We start from the raw sequence: 17,379 nt of genomic DNA, 5'->3' as shown, positions 1-17,379 counted from the left end.
GAAGAATCAGGGTTTTGGCTGAATCAGTGCAGTGGCTCACACCTGTAATCCCAGCACTTTAAGAGGTCGAGGAGGGAGGATGCTTGAGCCCAGTAGATTGAGACTGCAGTGAGCTGTGATTGCACCACTGCACTCCAGCCTGGGCAACAGAGTGAGATCCTGTCTTAAAAAAAAAAAAAGAAGAGGGCTGGGTGTGGTGGCTCATGCCTGTAATCCCAGCATTTTGGGAGGCCGAGGTGGGCAGATCATGAGGTCAAGAGATCGAGACCATCCTGGCCAACATGGTGAAACCCCATCTCTACCAAAAATACAAAAATTAGCTGGGCGTGGTGGCACACGCCTGTAATCCCAGCTACTCGGGAGACTGAGGCAGGAGAATCACTTGAACCTGAGAGGCGGAGGTTGCAGTGAGCCGAGATCGAGCCACTGCACTCCAGCCTGGTGACAGAGTGAGACTCCATCTCAAAAAAAAACAAAAAACAAAAAACAAAAAACAACAACAAAAAACAACAAACCTCTAATTGCTGATAGAAAGAACCTAGCTGGTTGGTGGATTGAAGAGGTATCTCTGTGATTCATCCTAGTAGACCCATGCATTGATAACAAGAAGCAAAATCTTCTTACACCAGGTCTAACCACCCCACCTAAGGGTAAAAGATGGCTGATGATGCCAGTCACCCATGCAGAGTGCTCCATCCCCTGGGGCCGCTGGGTCACCAGGGCCCACTCTCCCACTCAGACTCACCAGCTGTGTCTTCTGCTGCCAATGCCCTGAGCATCAGTTATGCCACCGAAGTCATCACAGACACAGTCATTGCTGCTGACACACAGGAACTTCTGCATTGGGATAGTCTCCCACCAAAGTTGCTATGGCCAAAACCCAGGGCCCTTTAAACCCCTGCTGCTAAAGCTGATGCTACTATCTTCAGTGGCTGCAGAGGCTGCCAACCAGGCATCCCTGCCATGATGCCAGGACCATCTCTTGAAATGACCAAGCTACTGGGGCCAAAGCTGCTGACACCCTGTGGCCTCAATGGCCCATGAAGGCTTTAGCGGAACAATTTTTGATGTTATACCCTCTGTCATTGTAGCATGTGATCATTACAACTCAGGCACGAGCCTGTGAGGTCTGAGCTGGAGGAAAATCAGTGAGACAGACACTGGGTTTGGGCTTGTCACTGTAGCAGACCCCAGCTCCCAGCCTCATTCCACCCCACCTCAGCCAGGGCTACCTGCTGGATGGAGAGCATCAGTCAGCCCTGCTGTGTCCTCATCTCCCAACCCCAACAACTGGCTGTCTGGCACATTTTGAACAATGAGAGGCAGGAGACCAGGAGGTGGGAAGGAACCAGCAGATAAATTCTTACTCTTCTCCATCCCCTGTTCCTTCTTATTCATGGACAGACTCTTCCGAAGGCTCTGTGGCTCCTGTCCAGGAGGCATCTGTGTGTGTGTCTCCTTGTGAAGGTGTAGTCACCTCGGCAAACCTCTGCCTTCCATTTGAATCCATTTTCCTTGTCTCAATTCCTTTTCTCCCCTCCCTTTACTCCTGCTGCCTGTGATTACACCCTCCGAGAAAGCTCTATTTTTAGGCCCCTCTGGCTAAAATGCTTCTTCTCTGACCCTGACCCAATGTCCATTCTTTCCTTCCTGAGGCTGTTTTCTCAGAAGCTCCTTGAGCCTTTGTAAAATAGGGCCCTCTGCACTCTCTCAAGCTGCCAGGTTTGGCTGAGTTCTGTGAACCCAGCTCGGGCTGTGGGTGGGAACCCTGTAAATCAAAGTCCAATCAGGAAAACAGAAGCCAGGCCAGGGAGTCCCTCTGGAGTTTTATCAATAACAAGGATTCAATAGAGAGAATAAAATGGTCAGTGAGGAAGGGGCTGATAGAGCTGAAGGGGAAAAGAAGACAGAAGACAGTAAGGAAAACAAAGATACTGGCAACACTAGGAAGCTGCTGTCACCCTAAAGGTGGGAAGGACGCAGGACGGAGGTGGTGTTACCAGACTTAGCGGAGTGGGAACCACAGCCAGCAGCAGAGCCCAGGAGCTGGGCTACAGAGAGGATGGGGAGGAATATTCTGGCTGCTCCCTTCTTCCTGCCCTCAAGCCTCTAACCAATTCCCCTCTTTCACCAAACCTAAGGGAAACTATTTGGTAAAAGAGCTTTTGGGAAATGAAGTTAATGAGGATCAGCCTCCAGTGAAACAGGAAAGGCGGGAGAGAGCGGGGAATGATAGGAAAGCAAGGAAGCCAACGCGTAGCCCAGGATCCAATGTCCCCAAAGCTGAGCATCCTCCAAACAACTGGACCCTCAGAGACACAGGGCTGAAGGCGCTTGTTCGTTATGAAGTTTCAATGATGATTGCCTAATGTTTTAGGTGCTCAAGGGTTTTCTTTTAAACTGAGTTTTATGATTGGGGTTGGAGGTGGGTATCCCTATTTTCCTAGATCCATGTATACCCAGCCTATGCTTGGGGTTGACACATGGCATTAGAATGTAGAAGGCAGAAAGAAAAGGTTGACATGAACATAATCCTGAAAACAATAATAATTTTCCAGGGGAGGGATAGCATTAGGAGAAATAGCTAATGTAGATGACGGGTTGCTGGGTGCAGCAAACCACCATGGCACATGAATACTTAGGTAACAAACCTGCATGTTCTGCACGTGTGTCCCAGAACTTAAAGTATAATAAAAAATGATAATAATAATAATTTTCCATTTGCCAAAGCATGTAGTAATTTTTGTGACTAAGAAGAAAAGAATGTTGATTATATTTATTTATGATTAAATATTAAATTGATCAATATTAAAAGAAACTAATCCAGGTAAAGGATGCAATCATTGTTATTATATATATAATATTAAGAGGGGTTAATCCATTTAAAATGAATTTAAAAATCAAATATAAGCTGGGCTTTCGACTGAGATTTTACCTTTCAAATCTTAGGCTTGATCTTATTAATTTTGATGAAAGATCAGATATGACTCTTAGATAAAAATGATTATCTCTGTTTTTCCAATTAATGTTTTATTAGGTTTTCCACACAACAACCTCAAATATTTTGACTAGTTACCATTAATATTTGTAATTTCAAATAGAATTATCTAGATTTTGAAATGGATAGTTTTCACTAAATAATTGCTAAATATGCAATCAACTCCATGCTAGGTAGATGCAGAGATATGTGCTTTATATGCTTTTATGGGTCTGTGGCTGTGCCTTGGCTAAAGCTAAGGAATGCTTCCTGGCAGCCAACGTAAAAAGGAAAACACGATATATGGCCTTCATCGTTTGATATGAGGAAGAGCTCTAATTCATTGGAAGAGAGACATTTTCCTGGAACTGCACCTCAAAGTACAGTTTGTCAAAAAGATCCAGATACAAAGGGTATTCGAGCAACATTGCAGATAATCTCTTTAATAGCAACAGAAAAAAAATCAGAAACATATTTACATGGGTTATTCTTAGAAAGTGTATACTCTCTCACTCTGCCTGAGCAATGCCAAATATGGCCGAGGAATGACACAAGAATCTCTGCAAGATTATGTTGTCTTGTAAAGAGTTTTTAAAGTTCTAACTTAGTATAGAGGTAGGGGTTTGAAAACCTTAAGTACAAACTTAGCATGTCTCATAGAATATGTTTCTGTAAACAGAAATGATCTTGAGCAGGTTTAGGCAAGGGCTGCTGAACTGCCAGTTCTTGTTCCACTCAACGCCAAGTTGCCAGAGAGTGAGGAGTGTGTGTGTGCCTGGGTGGAAAGATTCCTATGCATTAGGTGCTGTGTGTGGATTATCAGGTTGATATTTTGTCAGAAAATTTAAACAACTTGAGCTACTTTTCTTTTTTCCTGGATGGAAGGCCATTAAGCTTCCTCACAGAAATGGGATTGCAAACCATTCGTTCATTCACCCATTCAAACAATTGGTGTTACTGACCAAAACCGATATGACGGGCACTGAGAAAACAGTGAACCAGAAGACATTCTTACATCCTTTATATTCAAGGGAAGGGAAGTTTTTAAAAATAAACAAAAAAACTTTTAGCCAATCCAAGCCTCTTGAAAATCTTACATTCACCATTCAGAGCTCATTTAGAGCATGTATCGTGACAGTCAACAGGCCACTACTGTCTCCAATAAAAACTCATTTTGTGACTTTCAGTATGCTAATTCAAGAAGCCCCAGGTGTTGGGTAAGGAATGCCTGAGTGCGGCCTTTCTGATAGAATGCTAGCTCACCATATTGGACTGTGGATTCCTGGTCAGAGTAACTGATAGAGCCTGTCTCTGTGGAAGTATTTTGTGGCCAGTTGCTGACGTCATAATTGTCCACATTTGAAGGGAGGAGGAGAGTGAGGGCACATCAAAGGCAGAATCCACATCCTTTACATTTTGGGTAAAACCCACATACCCACCAGAGTTTCCTAGCCAAATCAATTTTGATTCCTCAGGCCTTAGAATTTCTAGGAAAATAAAACTGTTGGCCATGCTCTAATAAAGAGAAATGTTTACAGTTTTCTTATCACTCTGGAGACATGAACTTTTCTTCCCTCACTCCTCCAGTAAACCCAAAAGATAAAAGTTTGAAATGATAACAGATTTCAAAGGAAAAACTTTAATCTTACCTCCTGCCCAGACAGCAACCACAGGGTACCTAGCTGATTTTTATAAAATCGTGTATAACATATCTTTAAACAACAATTTGAAATGTAGTAACCATTTTCATTTCTGCATCTTCTTGGAGTTAAGACACCAAAACTGCATGACCATCATCCTGAAACATGTCCGGGGCAAACACTCTGGGCAAACAATCTTTTAAATTGCTGATGTGGGCAATGGTTCTGCTAAGGTTTTACCAATAAGTAACCAACGTGGAAAAACTAGGCAATTTTAGGAATCAGAAGAGGAGGACTCGGAGAAGAAAACACTTGCCCAAATTCACGTATAATCACAAAGTAATGTTGGTCATTGGCAGAGAAGCGCAAAGAGACTTTCACTGTCATCTCTCATCAAGAGATCAGATTTGGGAATTATTTATAATGAGCCCATATAATGGGCTGAAAAATAATCAATTCCTACTTAAAATACCCTTAACATTGAGGTTCCTAAGTCTCGCTAATCATGCGTGTAAAATAAATATAAAGGTTAATGAAACTGAAATAAAATGAGGCATCACCAAGTTTATAAAACTTATTTGGTGGAGCAGAGAATTCATGGGCCTCAATTCAATTATTTCAAGGGAGTAGCTTCCTTGCTAGGCAGATTAATGGACAGTTTAACAGACATTTAAAGCAAGCTGTGACTACCCCATGCCTGGCAACCCTCTCTCTTGATTTAATAGACACGATTGGAACAAATAATCCGGCAAAGCAAGAAAGTCGGCCTCTTAATGAAAACTCCCAAAACAAACAGAAATGTATTTACTTTTGAAAATAAACTGGTCTTAAAAAACAGAAATAAATTAAATCTCAGAGGGAGACAGCCACATAGCCTGCCAATGAATAAAGATTTGGGGACACAGTGGTGCAGGAGAAGGATCCAGTGTGATATTATAAGTGTTTCATTGCTGGAGTCTGGTAGCTCTTTCCTCTGCCCGTCCTCAGTACAAGGTAAATGATTACTAGTGATAACTTAGAAAATGGCACTAAGTGAAGCCTCCAGAGCTGTTTCCCTCCTGCTATGGTCCTAGATCTTAAATAATGATCCACCATAATGAAAGAACAGGAATGGCTGCTTCAGAATGGACTCACATATCACCCATCACATTGTCAGAAGACCTACTTTCCATCTCCTTCGGTAATGCATGAATCAGTGTCCCTACTCTAGATAAGAATTCTTCTCAACAAGATGCAGATATCTTCATCTACTACATTGTATGAGGTTAAATAGCCTTCATTTAATGACAACCACTTTTCTGCAGATTTTTCCTACACTTGGCTTTTTCTTACTGAGAAAGTTTTTGAAACATTCCTTCACATTTATTCATCTCATGCTGTCGGCTAACCTGTATGATCTCAGAAAATTCCAGAATACAAACATTCTGTCAAAGCCTATGTGGTTGGTTACACCACTCATAGAAGCAGTGTGGATTAGAATAATAAAAATAAGATTCCAAGCTTCTATGGTATAAAATAGGAGAGTGCCCTAGCTTTCATTTCCATTAAGCTTAAATCTGTGTAATGATGCTACATGTCAATGTCATGGTTTCTAATAATATAATCCAGTAGTTATCATGAGAAACAATCAATTTGTTGGATAAGTGTTATTAGAAAAAGCACTCAATGTAAAAAGCAGAATTATTGTTAGTACAGAGGCTTTAGCATTCAGATGGAAAATACAAATAATTCCAATGAACAGGCCAATTTTATTTATTTGTTTGTTTCTTCTGTAGAAGTAGAGAGTTCAATTCCAACAGACTATTATTTTGCTTGAAAACAGATACCATATAGTAAAAAATACAGTTTTTAGGAATTCAAATTTTTAATGGGCAAAGTGAATGTTATTAGTTTGCTACAGCTGCTATAACAAAGTACAACAGATTTGGTGGCTTCAATTATAGAAATTTGTTTCCTCACAGTTCTGGAAGATGGAAGCCTGAGCTCCACGTGTCAGCAGGGCAGGTGCCTCCTGAGGCCTCTCTCCTTGGCTTGTAGGCAGCGTCTTCTCCCTGTGTCTTCACATAATCTTCCCTCTGTGAGTCTGTGTCCTCATATCCTCTTCTAATAGGGTCACCAGTCAGATTGGATTAGAGCCTTAATGACCTCATTTTAATATAACTACCTTTTTAAAGACTGTATCTCCAAATACAGTCACATTCTGAAGTACTGGGGGTTAGGACTTCAACATAGGAATTTGGGGGAGGACAGAATTTAGCCTATGAGAGTGAGCAATTAAAAATACTTGTCCTGGGCTGGGCACAGTGGCTCACACCTATAATCCCAATGCTTTAGCAGGCCGAGGTGGGGGGATCACTTGAGGTCAGGAGTTCGAGACCAGCCTGACCAATGTGGTGAAACCCCATCTCTACTAAAAATACAAAAATTAGCCAGGCATGGTGGTGCACGCCTGTAATCCTAGCTACTTGGGAAGCTGAAGCATGAGAATCCCTTGAACCCAGGAGGCAGAGGTTGCAGTGATCCGAGATAGTGACACTGCACTCCAGTGTGGGCAATAGAGAGAGACTCTGTTTCAAAAAAAAAAAAAAGTCCTGGCTCGGTGCAGTGGCTCACGCCTGTAATCCCAGCACTTTAGGAGGCTGAGGCAGATGGATCACTTGAGGTCAGGAGTTCGAGACCAGCCTAGCCAACATAGTGAAACCCCGTCTCTACTAAAAATACAAAAATTAGCAGGGCATGGTGGCAGGTGCCTGTCATTCCAGCTACTCTGGAGGCTGAGGCAAGAGAATCACTTGAACCCGGGAGGCGGAGGTTGCAGTGAGCCGAGATCGCACCATTGCACTCCACCCTGGGCAACAAGAGCAAGGCCCCTCTCAAAAAACAAAACAAAACAAACAAACAAAAAAGCAAAACAAACAAACAAAAAAACTTGTCCTGCAAATTCTAGGCAAAGTTATTTCTTGCATATTCTAAAGTACTGGACTCTGAGACACCAGAACAGATGCAAAACTCTTGAGGTCTTTGAGGAAAATGTGGGCCACTCCTCACTGCCTATTGGACATCTCTATTACCAGGCCTAATTCCCATGTTTAAAACGGAACTAATTTCCTGCCACCCTTAACCTATCCTCCCCCAAATCCCAGTCTTCCCATTTCAGCAAGTTTAGCACTTTCAACCAGTGTCTTTGCCAAAACCCTCGGCATCATCTTTAATTTCTCTTCTCCTTTCACACCCCATATTCTATCCCTCAGCAAATCCCATCTAGCTACTTTCACAGCAGGGTCTGAACCCTATCCTGTCTCACTGTCTCCACCCTGAGAGCCCTTGCCTGGATTCCTGCAATACTCCCACTAGTCTCCCACTCCATTCCTGATCCCTTTATATTTTCTTTGCAGGAGCCAAAGTGATCCTTTTAAGGTGTAAGTCAGATCATGTCACATATAAGAAAATAAAATCCAAATTAAATTCTATCCGGTCTATAAGGCTGCACATCATCTGGCCCCGGCTAAGTCATTGGCCTCTATTTCTATCAGTCATCCTCACCCAAGATTCCATGCTCTGAATAGTTTCCAATCTTCTTCCACTGTAAAAATTTCCTGTTGTCCATTTCCTTAGCACCCAGCATTGTGACAAAACCACCATGGCGAGGCTCTCGGTAAAGCTTGTGGGTTCGTGTATTATTTCAAAGTGACCTCTTTCATCAACACCAAGGGCCTTTTATGTGCCACACTCAGTGAAGGAACCAAAGTGGCAAATGTTAGGGGTCAGAATGGTCCAGAGGAGGAGGTCATTTTAGGTGGGAGTCTTTACCTATGCTCCAAAATGTATACTCCATGGCCTTGCAAACTGCTGGTCCCCAGTGCTGACATCCTATTCATGAACATTAACTAGGCTTTCTGTTAGGGATTTTTAAAATTTTGTTCCTCTTGTTTTCTAGATCAATGGGTTATTGTCAATCATTGTCATTTTTATGATGATGATGATGATGATACACTAAACATCTTGTCTTTCTCTTATCTTTCTCTTGTCTTTCTCACTTTCTATAAAATAATACAATTATATCTAATTTTTACATTAGGATATTCCCATTAAGCTAATGTGAGATGGTTGACTTTTTAAAATCTATGGGCAAAGCAATTGTAGCAGATGCTGTTTTGGTGCCCCACCCATACTCCTGGGTTCTATCACTTCAGTGCTGGCCTGCCACTTGATGGCTGATGGGAGCTGCATCTCTTTGCTGAGGATGGGCAAGGCCACTCCTCCCACTCACTGGAGGCAGATGTGCCAGAGGAATCAACCGTTCCACCCCAGCAGTCTTTACAATGAGATTGCAGTTGGTGTATAAATACCCCAGCTCCCTCTATCCTCAGGCAGGTGAAATTTGCAATGTGTCCTATAACATTTCTCAGAGTTTCCTCACAGAAGTAATCTCTAGCTTAATTTTAGGGATAGTAGGCTTTAAAATGTCCCCTAACTGGAGGCTTTCCCTTCCTTGTCTTACTCCTCCACTCCTCTGCTGATTTTCCCATACCAGCGGCACGCTAGTAAACCAGTGCTCAAAATACAGAGGAAGACAACAAGTGGAATAGAAACAGCCCCTGTGTGAAGCAGCTGCTGGTCTCCACAGTGTCTACGCTCCCACCATGGCCTGTTTCAAGCTCTCAATGGGACATCCCTGAATCTGGGAAGGACAGCACTGTCAGCTCTCCTCAGCCAGGACAAACTGCCTCCAGCATGCCTCCTAAATAAGGGCCTTACTTCAGGGTGTGCCACAAGGGAAACACAAACTAAGACAGAAATGAAAGCTCAGAGAAACTAGGCAATTTTCTTAGGTATGAACACCTGGTCAGTGGCTGAAGGAATGCCTATTGTTACCTGATAAATTATATGGTAAACTGTGATATCAGCATGTTAGTTGCTTAGGCGTTTACTTATTTGTCAGTCAAATAGTCATGCATTAAACACAGATACCCTATACAGAGGAGTGAAAGGAATTGTAATTTTATTATTTTAAAAACTATGAAGTAGATAAAGAAATCCTGCATTGCAACATTATATCACAATGTTCTATCAAACGTTTGATTTCCTCCTATTCACTATTCTTTGCTGCATCAGTTTCACTGGCCCTGTTCTCATGCCTGCTTAATGTGAGATTAATTTTGCACAGTAAGATTAAGAACCATAACTATATATTGTATTCTTCAGTAGAACAGAAATCATCAGTCTTGGGCTTTTCCTTTAAAAGCATGTTGCTAAAATATATGTAGAACCTCGTAACTTTTGAGAACACTGCCTTGAAGATGCTTGTTTTTGAAAAGATTTTCCACTGCCAAGAAATTCCAAGCAGCTCAACTCCTTTTGCTTTTCCTTTGCAACACGGGCTCCGTTTTGCCAAGCTCATGAAGCCTAATCTGCAGGAATGACCCTCCAGTGTGCAAAATGAAAGAATTTCAATTCACAGGAACATTCTGTCTTGAACTCCTACAAAAATGGGTCAGTGTGCCAAGTATGATACATGATATGAATTGGATGCTAAGAGAAACTTGGCTGATTGACTCATACATAATTTTTCTTTCTTTCTTTTTTTTTTTTTTTTTTTCTGAGACAAGGTCTCATTCTGTCACCCAGGCTGGAGTGCAATGGCATGAACATGAGCATAGCTCACCGCAGCCTCAGACTCCTGAGTAGCTGGGACTACAGGTGTGCAGCACCACACCCAGCCATTTTTTTTTTTTTAAAGAGATGGAGGTCTTGCCACTTTGCCCAAGCTAGTTATTCCTACTTCTAATCATCTTTTCCTCTTCGGAATCTCTTCCTGCTCATCTGGTAGAAACAAACATGAGTTTCAGAGGTAAATCATTTCCTTTAATGCTATGAACCCCACGTACCGATTTTAATTCTCTTTTACTAAATTTATGGCTTTCTCAATACCCTCCTCTATTTAAATCCCTCTTCAAGTTATTCTTTATTTAGTAGATTGTAATGTCCTCGATTGGAGAAGTCCAGGTCTATAAAGCGTTTCATGACTGTTAATGCTCTAATCATATGATTTTGTGGCACAGAAGTAGATACTGGGTCTAATTAGGCAAATTAACAGTGCATAAATTGTAAACTAGGTCATTGGTGGGCTGTTTAGGTCTGGGAAGAGATAATGCTCATTTAATTCACTCAAAGAGCCATTTATCAAATGCCTACTTTTGTGTCAGGAACTGGGCATGCTAAGAGTATTCTAATGGAATATGGAGGAGTTAACACCTTACTTGCTGTTTTGTTTTGTCCTTTTTAACTTGGTCAATGTTTTACTTGTATTACTCTCATAACATCTTCAATACCCTGTCTTGAATGCATTGATTTGTGTATTTATCTCCCTCCCCTTCATTAGATTTTAAGCACTTTCAAGAAAGGGACTTGGTCTTATTTATAGACCATGCATCCAAGTGCCTCACAGATAGATCCTTGAGAAATATTGTTAAACTGAACTGAACTGAGAGGTGAACGCCTATGTTTTTGGTCTGCACTTGAGCTAGAGTCAAAACACAGGACTCTTGACTTCACATTCCCAGATGCTTTTCCCTCTATTTATAACTTGTACAGAATTTGTGACACAAATGCCTTTTGTGTCTGAAGAGTTTATTACTAATGGGACCACTTGCATCTTTAATATGGCAACATGTACGAGTGCCTATTTGGATAAGAGCTTGTTGAATTTTATTCTGACTCAGCAGATTGATTCTTTCACTGGCTCCTCTAAATGTGGCCCAAAGTTGTGGGTGGCAAAAATGCAGCCTGTGGACCACCTGTGTTCTCCAGGCTGTATTTGAAACAGGGAGAGTTCTTGAATTCCAGATGTAATCCAGGCTTCCAGCACAGCTTGCCTGAGAAGAGCCATGCATAGGAAACCCTGAGCCAGTGATGGGGCTGGTCCCTGAAAATGCATTGTCCACCCTTTCCCCACTCACAGTCCTTAGCCTTCCACCCAATTCTCAAGTTTTGGTCTGCTTTTAATTGAGTACTTAGGAATTCACAATAAATCTTTGCACACACTTTTCTATTTCCCACTATTTTCTCCAACTTGATTCCATATGTCAGCTTTCTCCCTTGTGCCTTCCTCTCTTCATTCCAATCCTCTCCTCTTCCATGGGTAGAGTGCCAGAAAACCCTAACACCCTGGCTGGGCCATTTTGCTGAAGTCTTGCATCAAAGACATATAACTCTGTGATGTAAATTAAAGTCAAGTGTACGAATGTGATTGTATTATAAAATGGATACGACAAGCACAAGATTAAGACCAGCCAACCTTGTGGATGATAAATATGTGGATCTTTGTTGTCAATTCCTCCCCCGTCCCATGGTATGCAAGCCCCCCTCATCCTGGAGCTCTTTCCCATTGAGCCTGGGCATGACTACAGCATCCTCTTCAGCACTGAGTTTCAAGTGTCTATGACCTTCTATCAGAGTTGGCCACAATTTGGAAGCTTTCTTTAAAATCCTCTTTCGCATTCCTTCTCCTCTTGGGAGACAAGAACTATTTTCTGAAGGAGCGGTTTCTTCAAGTGTGGTTTCTAGGCCAGCAGCATAAGCATTACCTGGGAACTTGTTAGAAATGTAAATTCTTGGGTTGGGCGTGGTGGCTCATGCCTGTAATCCCACTTTGGGAGGCCGAGGTGGGTGGATCACGAGGTCAAGAGATCGAGACCATCCTGGCCAACATGGTGAAACCCTGTCTCTACTAAAATACAAAAATTAGCTGGGCTTGGTGGCGCACGCCTGTAGTCCCAGCTACTCAGGAGGCTGAGGGAGGAGAATCGCTTGAACCCGGGAAGCAGAGCTTGCAGTGAGCCGAGATGGCGCCACTGCCCTCCAGCCTGGTGACAGAGCAAGACTCCATCTAAAAAAAAAAAAAGAAAGAAAAAAGAACTGGCTCTAGCCCAGACCTACAGAGTCAGAAACTCTGGGAATAGGACCCAGCAATCTCTCTCTCTCTCTCTCTCTCTCTGTTTGTGTGTGTGTGTGTTCATTGTGGTAAAATATACATAATATAAAATTTACCCTTTGAACCACTTGTAAGTGTACAATTTAGTGGTTTTACATATATTCATGATATTGAGCAACCATCACTGCTACTCATTTCCAGAGCTTTTTTTATCATCCCAAACAGAAACTCTATACCCATTCAGCAATAGATTCCCATTCCCCCAACCCCATCCTTAGTCCCTGGTAACCTCTATTCTACTTTTTGTTTTTGTGAATTTGTCTGTTTGTTCTAGGTACCTCACATAAGTGGAATCATACAGTATTTGTCTTTTTGTATCTGTTTTTTTTCACTTAGTATAATGTTTTTCAGGCTCATCTAGGTTGAAACATGTATCTAAATTTCACTCTTTTTCGAGGCTGAATAATATTCCATTGTATGTATATACCATATTTTGTTTAGCCGTTGATCTGTTGATGGCCATTGGAGTTGTTTCAACCTTTTGGCTATCATGAATTATGCTGCTATAAACATTGTACAAACATCTCTTTGAGTCCCTGCTTTCAATTCTTTTGAGTATAAACTGAGAATGGGGATTGATGGATCACAGGATAATTCTCTGTTAGCTTTTTGAGGAGCTGCCAATCTGCTTTCCACAGCAGCAGCACCATTTCACATTCCTACCAGCAAGACACAAGTGTTCCAATGTCTCCACATCCTTGCCAACATTTGCTGTTTTCTACTTTTTTGATAGCAGCCATCCTAATGGATGTGAAGTTACATCCTATTGTGGTTTTGATTTGCACTTTCCTAATGATATTGAGCTTTTTTCCTGTTTCTTGGTCATTTGTATATATTCTTTGAAGAAATATCTGTTAAAGTCGTCTTTTTTTTTTTTTTTTGAGATGGAGTCTCGCTCTGTCACCCAGGCTGGAGTACAATGGTGCCATCTTGGCTCACTGCAACCTCCACCTCCCAGGTTCAAGCAATTCTCCTGCCTCAGCCTCCAGAGTAGGTGACACTACAGGCACGGGTCACCATATCTGGCTAATTTTGTATTTTTAGTAGAGCCGGGGTTTCACTATATTGGCCAGGCTGGTCTCAAACTCCTGAGCTCAAGTGATCCAATGGCCTCAGCTTCCCAAAGCACTGGGATTACAGCTGTGAGCCACCATACCCGGCCAAGTTACCCCATTTTTGAATTGGATTGTTTGTCTTTTTCTATTGAGTTGTAGGAGTTCTTCATATATTTTTGGATATGAATCTCTTATCAGATAGATGATCTGCAATTTTTTTCCCACTTTGTGAGTTATTTTTTTCACTGTCTTTATAGTAACTTTTTTTTTTTTTTTGAGACAGAGGCTTGCTCTGTCGCCCAGGCTGGAGTGCAATGGCCCGATCTCAGCTCACTGCAACCTCCGTCTCCTAGGTTTAAGCGATTCTCCTGCCTCAGCCTCCCAAGTAGCTGGGATTACAGGCGCCTGCCACCACGCCTGGCTAATTTTTTGTATTTTTAGTAGAGATGGGGTTCCACCATGTTGGCCAGGCTGGTCTCAAACTCCTGACTTCAGGTGATCCACCCGCCTTGGCCTCCCAAAGTGCTGGTATTACAGGCGTGAGCCACCACGACCGGCCTGTAGTGACTTTTGATAGGCAAAAGTTTTTAATTTTGATGAAGTCCAACTTATTTATTTTTTCTTTCATTGCCTGTGCTTCTGGTGATATATCCAAGGAATTATTGCGAAGTCCAATGTCATGAAGATTTCCCCCATGTCTTCCTCTAAGAGTTTTAGAGTTTATGCTCTTACATTTAGGTTCTTGATTCATTTTGAGTTAATTTTTATATATGATATAAGGTTAAAAGTCCAACTTCATTCTTTTGCATATGGATATCTAGTTTTCTCACCACCATTTGTTGAAAAGTCTGACCTTTCTCCATTGAATGATTTTGGCACCCTTGTCTCAGTCTGTGTTTTAACTAGCGTCCAGGTAATTCTGATGCTGTTTTGCGTGTGTTTTATCCTTTATCTTATACTTAGCCAGTCTAAGTTTGAGAGGGTCATAATCAAATGGTTTTCCCAATGCACAGAAGGCATTTTATCTTGATATTATGCCCACTCTCACTTCAATATTCTAATGGGAATCCTAGACTCTGACAGTGCTCATATCAAAAAGGAAAATAACCAACTTAATCCATTCTTGGTATAACCAGTAAGTGATCCCCTGAGTTTCTCTCGTGGCCCTGTGATAATTAACCACCAAAGAACACTGATGAAATTCAGCTCATTGGACTCTAGAAATAAAGTTTTCTAACAGATACTCTTAAAAAGCTTTATATATACTCTTTGAAATTTTTTTTACCAAAGTTGAGTTTAAACTTGTTTATGGTAAGCAAGGTTCACCTCAAGTTTAGTGCTGTGAGTTAATAAAAATAAAATTGAAAAGCTCAGCTCAATTTTGTATTAAAACCTGATTAGAACCATGCTAAATTGGTACTTAGCTTTCGTGTATTAATTTTAAAAAGAGTCTAACACACCATAAACAAATCTACTTGTATAGTTAAAAGCTGGCTTGTGTATAGCCAAGCTCAATTAGCTACATCTAAGCATGGCATCTACATGCATGCCCAAGCTTTGTAGCAATACTCAGAAATTTATCTTCCACAAAGTCCTGGGAGAGAAGGAGTTACATTAAAGCTGCCAAACATTTCAAAATTCAGTGACATAGACTGATTTCTACTTATTATTTAGATACCCAGGATTACTTAACTGACAAATTGGACTTTATTAGTTAGCTATATCTTTCAATGGTCAGTCATCATCCAACCTTGAAATAAATGTTAGTTGATTAAAGCAGTAATTGTTAAAACATTTAAACCACATGCTGTAGATCTGATACATCAAGTCAATATGTGTAAAGGGAAGAATTATTAGAGGATTTATGAAATCTGGCCCGAACAAATTAATTCATCAGTTTAGCCAAAGGTCTGTCAATGAATTCAAGAACCTTTTCAAAAAGGGAAACATCTGTTGCAATTTAAGTTTCTGTTTATAAGTGAATGTGGTAGATTGTTCTTTCTGAAAAGGGATACAGTTTACACAAACAGATTTGAAAGTTAATTTGAAATTGCTCAATGTCTTTGAGAATCAGAGGGCAATCCTTAGGGGATTTGGACAATTACTGTCCTTTCCACCCCTTCTTGGTGATGGAAGGGAATTTGAACCTCACCAGGACTGCAAAATGTTCCAACAAACCATGATGCCAACTGTCCAGGAACAGATTACTGTCTAGGTAATAATGCGAAGTCTCTACCTATCTGCGTTGGATTTATTAAAATCATATACTTAATGGAAGATTTAAAGGTACTTCCAAGCAAGTACTTATACATATACCATACATACACATATATTTCTGCTTTATACATTTACTTAGAATCTAACTTTTAAGTTAGAAGAGACTCCATTATATTTTGAGCTAGTAAGGTGAGTAATAAACACATTTAATAGGTAAGAAAACTGAAGCTCAGAATCATTGCATGAATTTATTCAAGATTGCACAGCTAGCAAGTGGCAGGACTTAAAACTGAACTAGTGTCATTTAACACAGACACTGTTTTTCCTGTTGCAACACACACCTAACCATTCCCGGTTGTATTTTCATAATAATGGGGGCTCATCGGGGTCACCAACCTTTGCTACTCAATCTGTAATAGTGGATCAGCATCATCAGTGTGTTCTCAGAGCTTGTTAAAATGCAGAATCTCAGGCCCTACCCCAGACCTAATGAATTAAAATACGCTTTCTGACAAGATCCCTAGGTACATGTTATTGTTTAATAACGTCTGTTTTAGAACTCACTTTGGGAAACCTGTGCTAGAATTTATTGTAATGCTGAAAAAGACCAGCTGAAACTCTTAAGATTTGATTTCAACATTCAAAAAATAATTTTCTATAGTTCAATATAGTTCAAAGATGCATAATGATTAATTTTTGTAGGTTTTGTTCCAGCTTTATTAAAGATAGAAGATCCACTAATTATTATGGGCTTGAAACTAAATTTTTAATTTTTTTGTTTGTTTTTGAGACGGAGTCTTGTTTTGTTGCCAGGCTGGAGTGCAGTGGCGCTATCTCGGCTCACTGCAACCTCAGCCTCCCTGGTTCAAGCGATTCTCCTGCCTCAGCCTCCCGAGTAGCTGGGACTACAGGTGCGTGCCACCACGCCCAGCTAATTTTTGTATTTTTAGTAGAGACGGGGTCTCACCATGTTGGCCAGGCTGGTCTCAATCTCCTGACCTCGTGATCTGCACTCCCCAGCCTCCCAAAGTGCTGGGATTACAGGTGTGAGCCACTGCGCCCAGCCAAAGATATGTATTTTTATCAGCACAAAGATGTCAGAGGCATTTGAACCAGAGCAACTCCATCTTGAATAGGAGCTGTGTAAAACGAGGCTGAGACCTACTGGGTTGCATTCCAAGGAGGTTAAGGCATTCTAAGTCACAGGGTAAGATGAGGAGGTCGGCACAAGACACAGGTCATAAAGACCTTGCTGATAAAACAGGTTGCAATAAAGAAGCTGGGTGCAGCTGTAGCAGCCCTCCTAGGTGCAGGACCTGGGCACCTCTGCACCTGCATCCTCTGGGGACCTGGGAAGGCCCACACTCCCCCCCAACACATGCCCCTCTACCCCCACTCCCCACCCCCATCCCTGCAGGTTTGGGGGTGCCTGCTACCGGTGCCTGGCCTCTCTCCTCTCCCAGTGCCTGCTGTGATCTCAGAGGGGGATTGAGGCCG

The 17,379-nt window shown here is 41.6% G+C and overlaps 1 protein-coding gene across 7 annotated transcripts in view; it reads right to left on the bottom strand.

The window, feature by feature from the left end:
• The window catches only part of LOC107976725 (uncharacterized), a 101,980-nt gene that overhangs the window by 58,789 nt on the left and 25,812 nt on the right, over window positions 1-17,379 (bottom strand). For 3 of the 7 annotated variants that reach the window (XR_010148631.1, XM_063787651.1, XM_063787653.1), the window contains one exon: window positions 6,633-6,720. The exons of the other annotated variants lie outside the window; for them this stretch is intronic. The gene's annotated coding sequence lies outside the window, so the exon portion shown is untranslated. Of the gene's footprint in view, window positions 1-6,632; window positions 6,721-17,379 lie in introns of those variants that run through there. 7 annotated transcript variants of the gene reach the window in all.

Source organism: Pan troglodytes, chromosome 11 (assembly GCF_028858775.2).
Source record: "Pan troglodytes isolate AG18354 chromosome 11, NHGRI_mPanTro3-v2.0_pri, whole genome shotgun sequence".
NCBI lineage: Eukaryota > Metazoa > Chordata > Mammalia > Primates > Hominidae > Pan > Pan troglodytes.
Note: the sequence above shows the minus strand (reverse complement) of the source record. Positions and strands in the feature narration are given on the sequence as shown.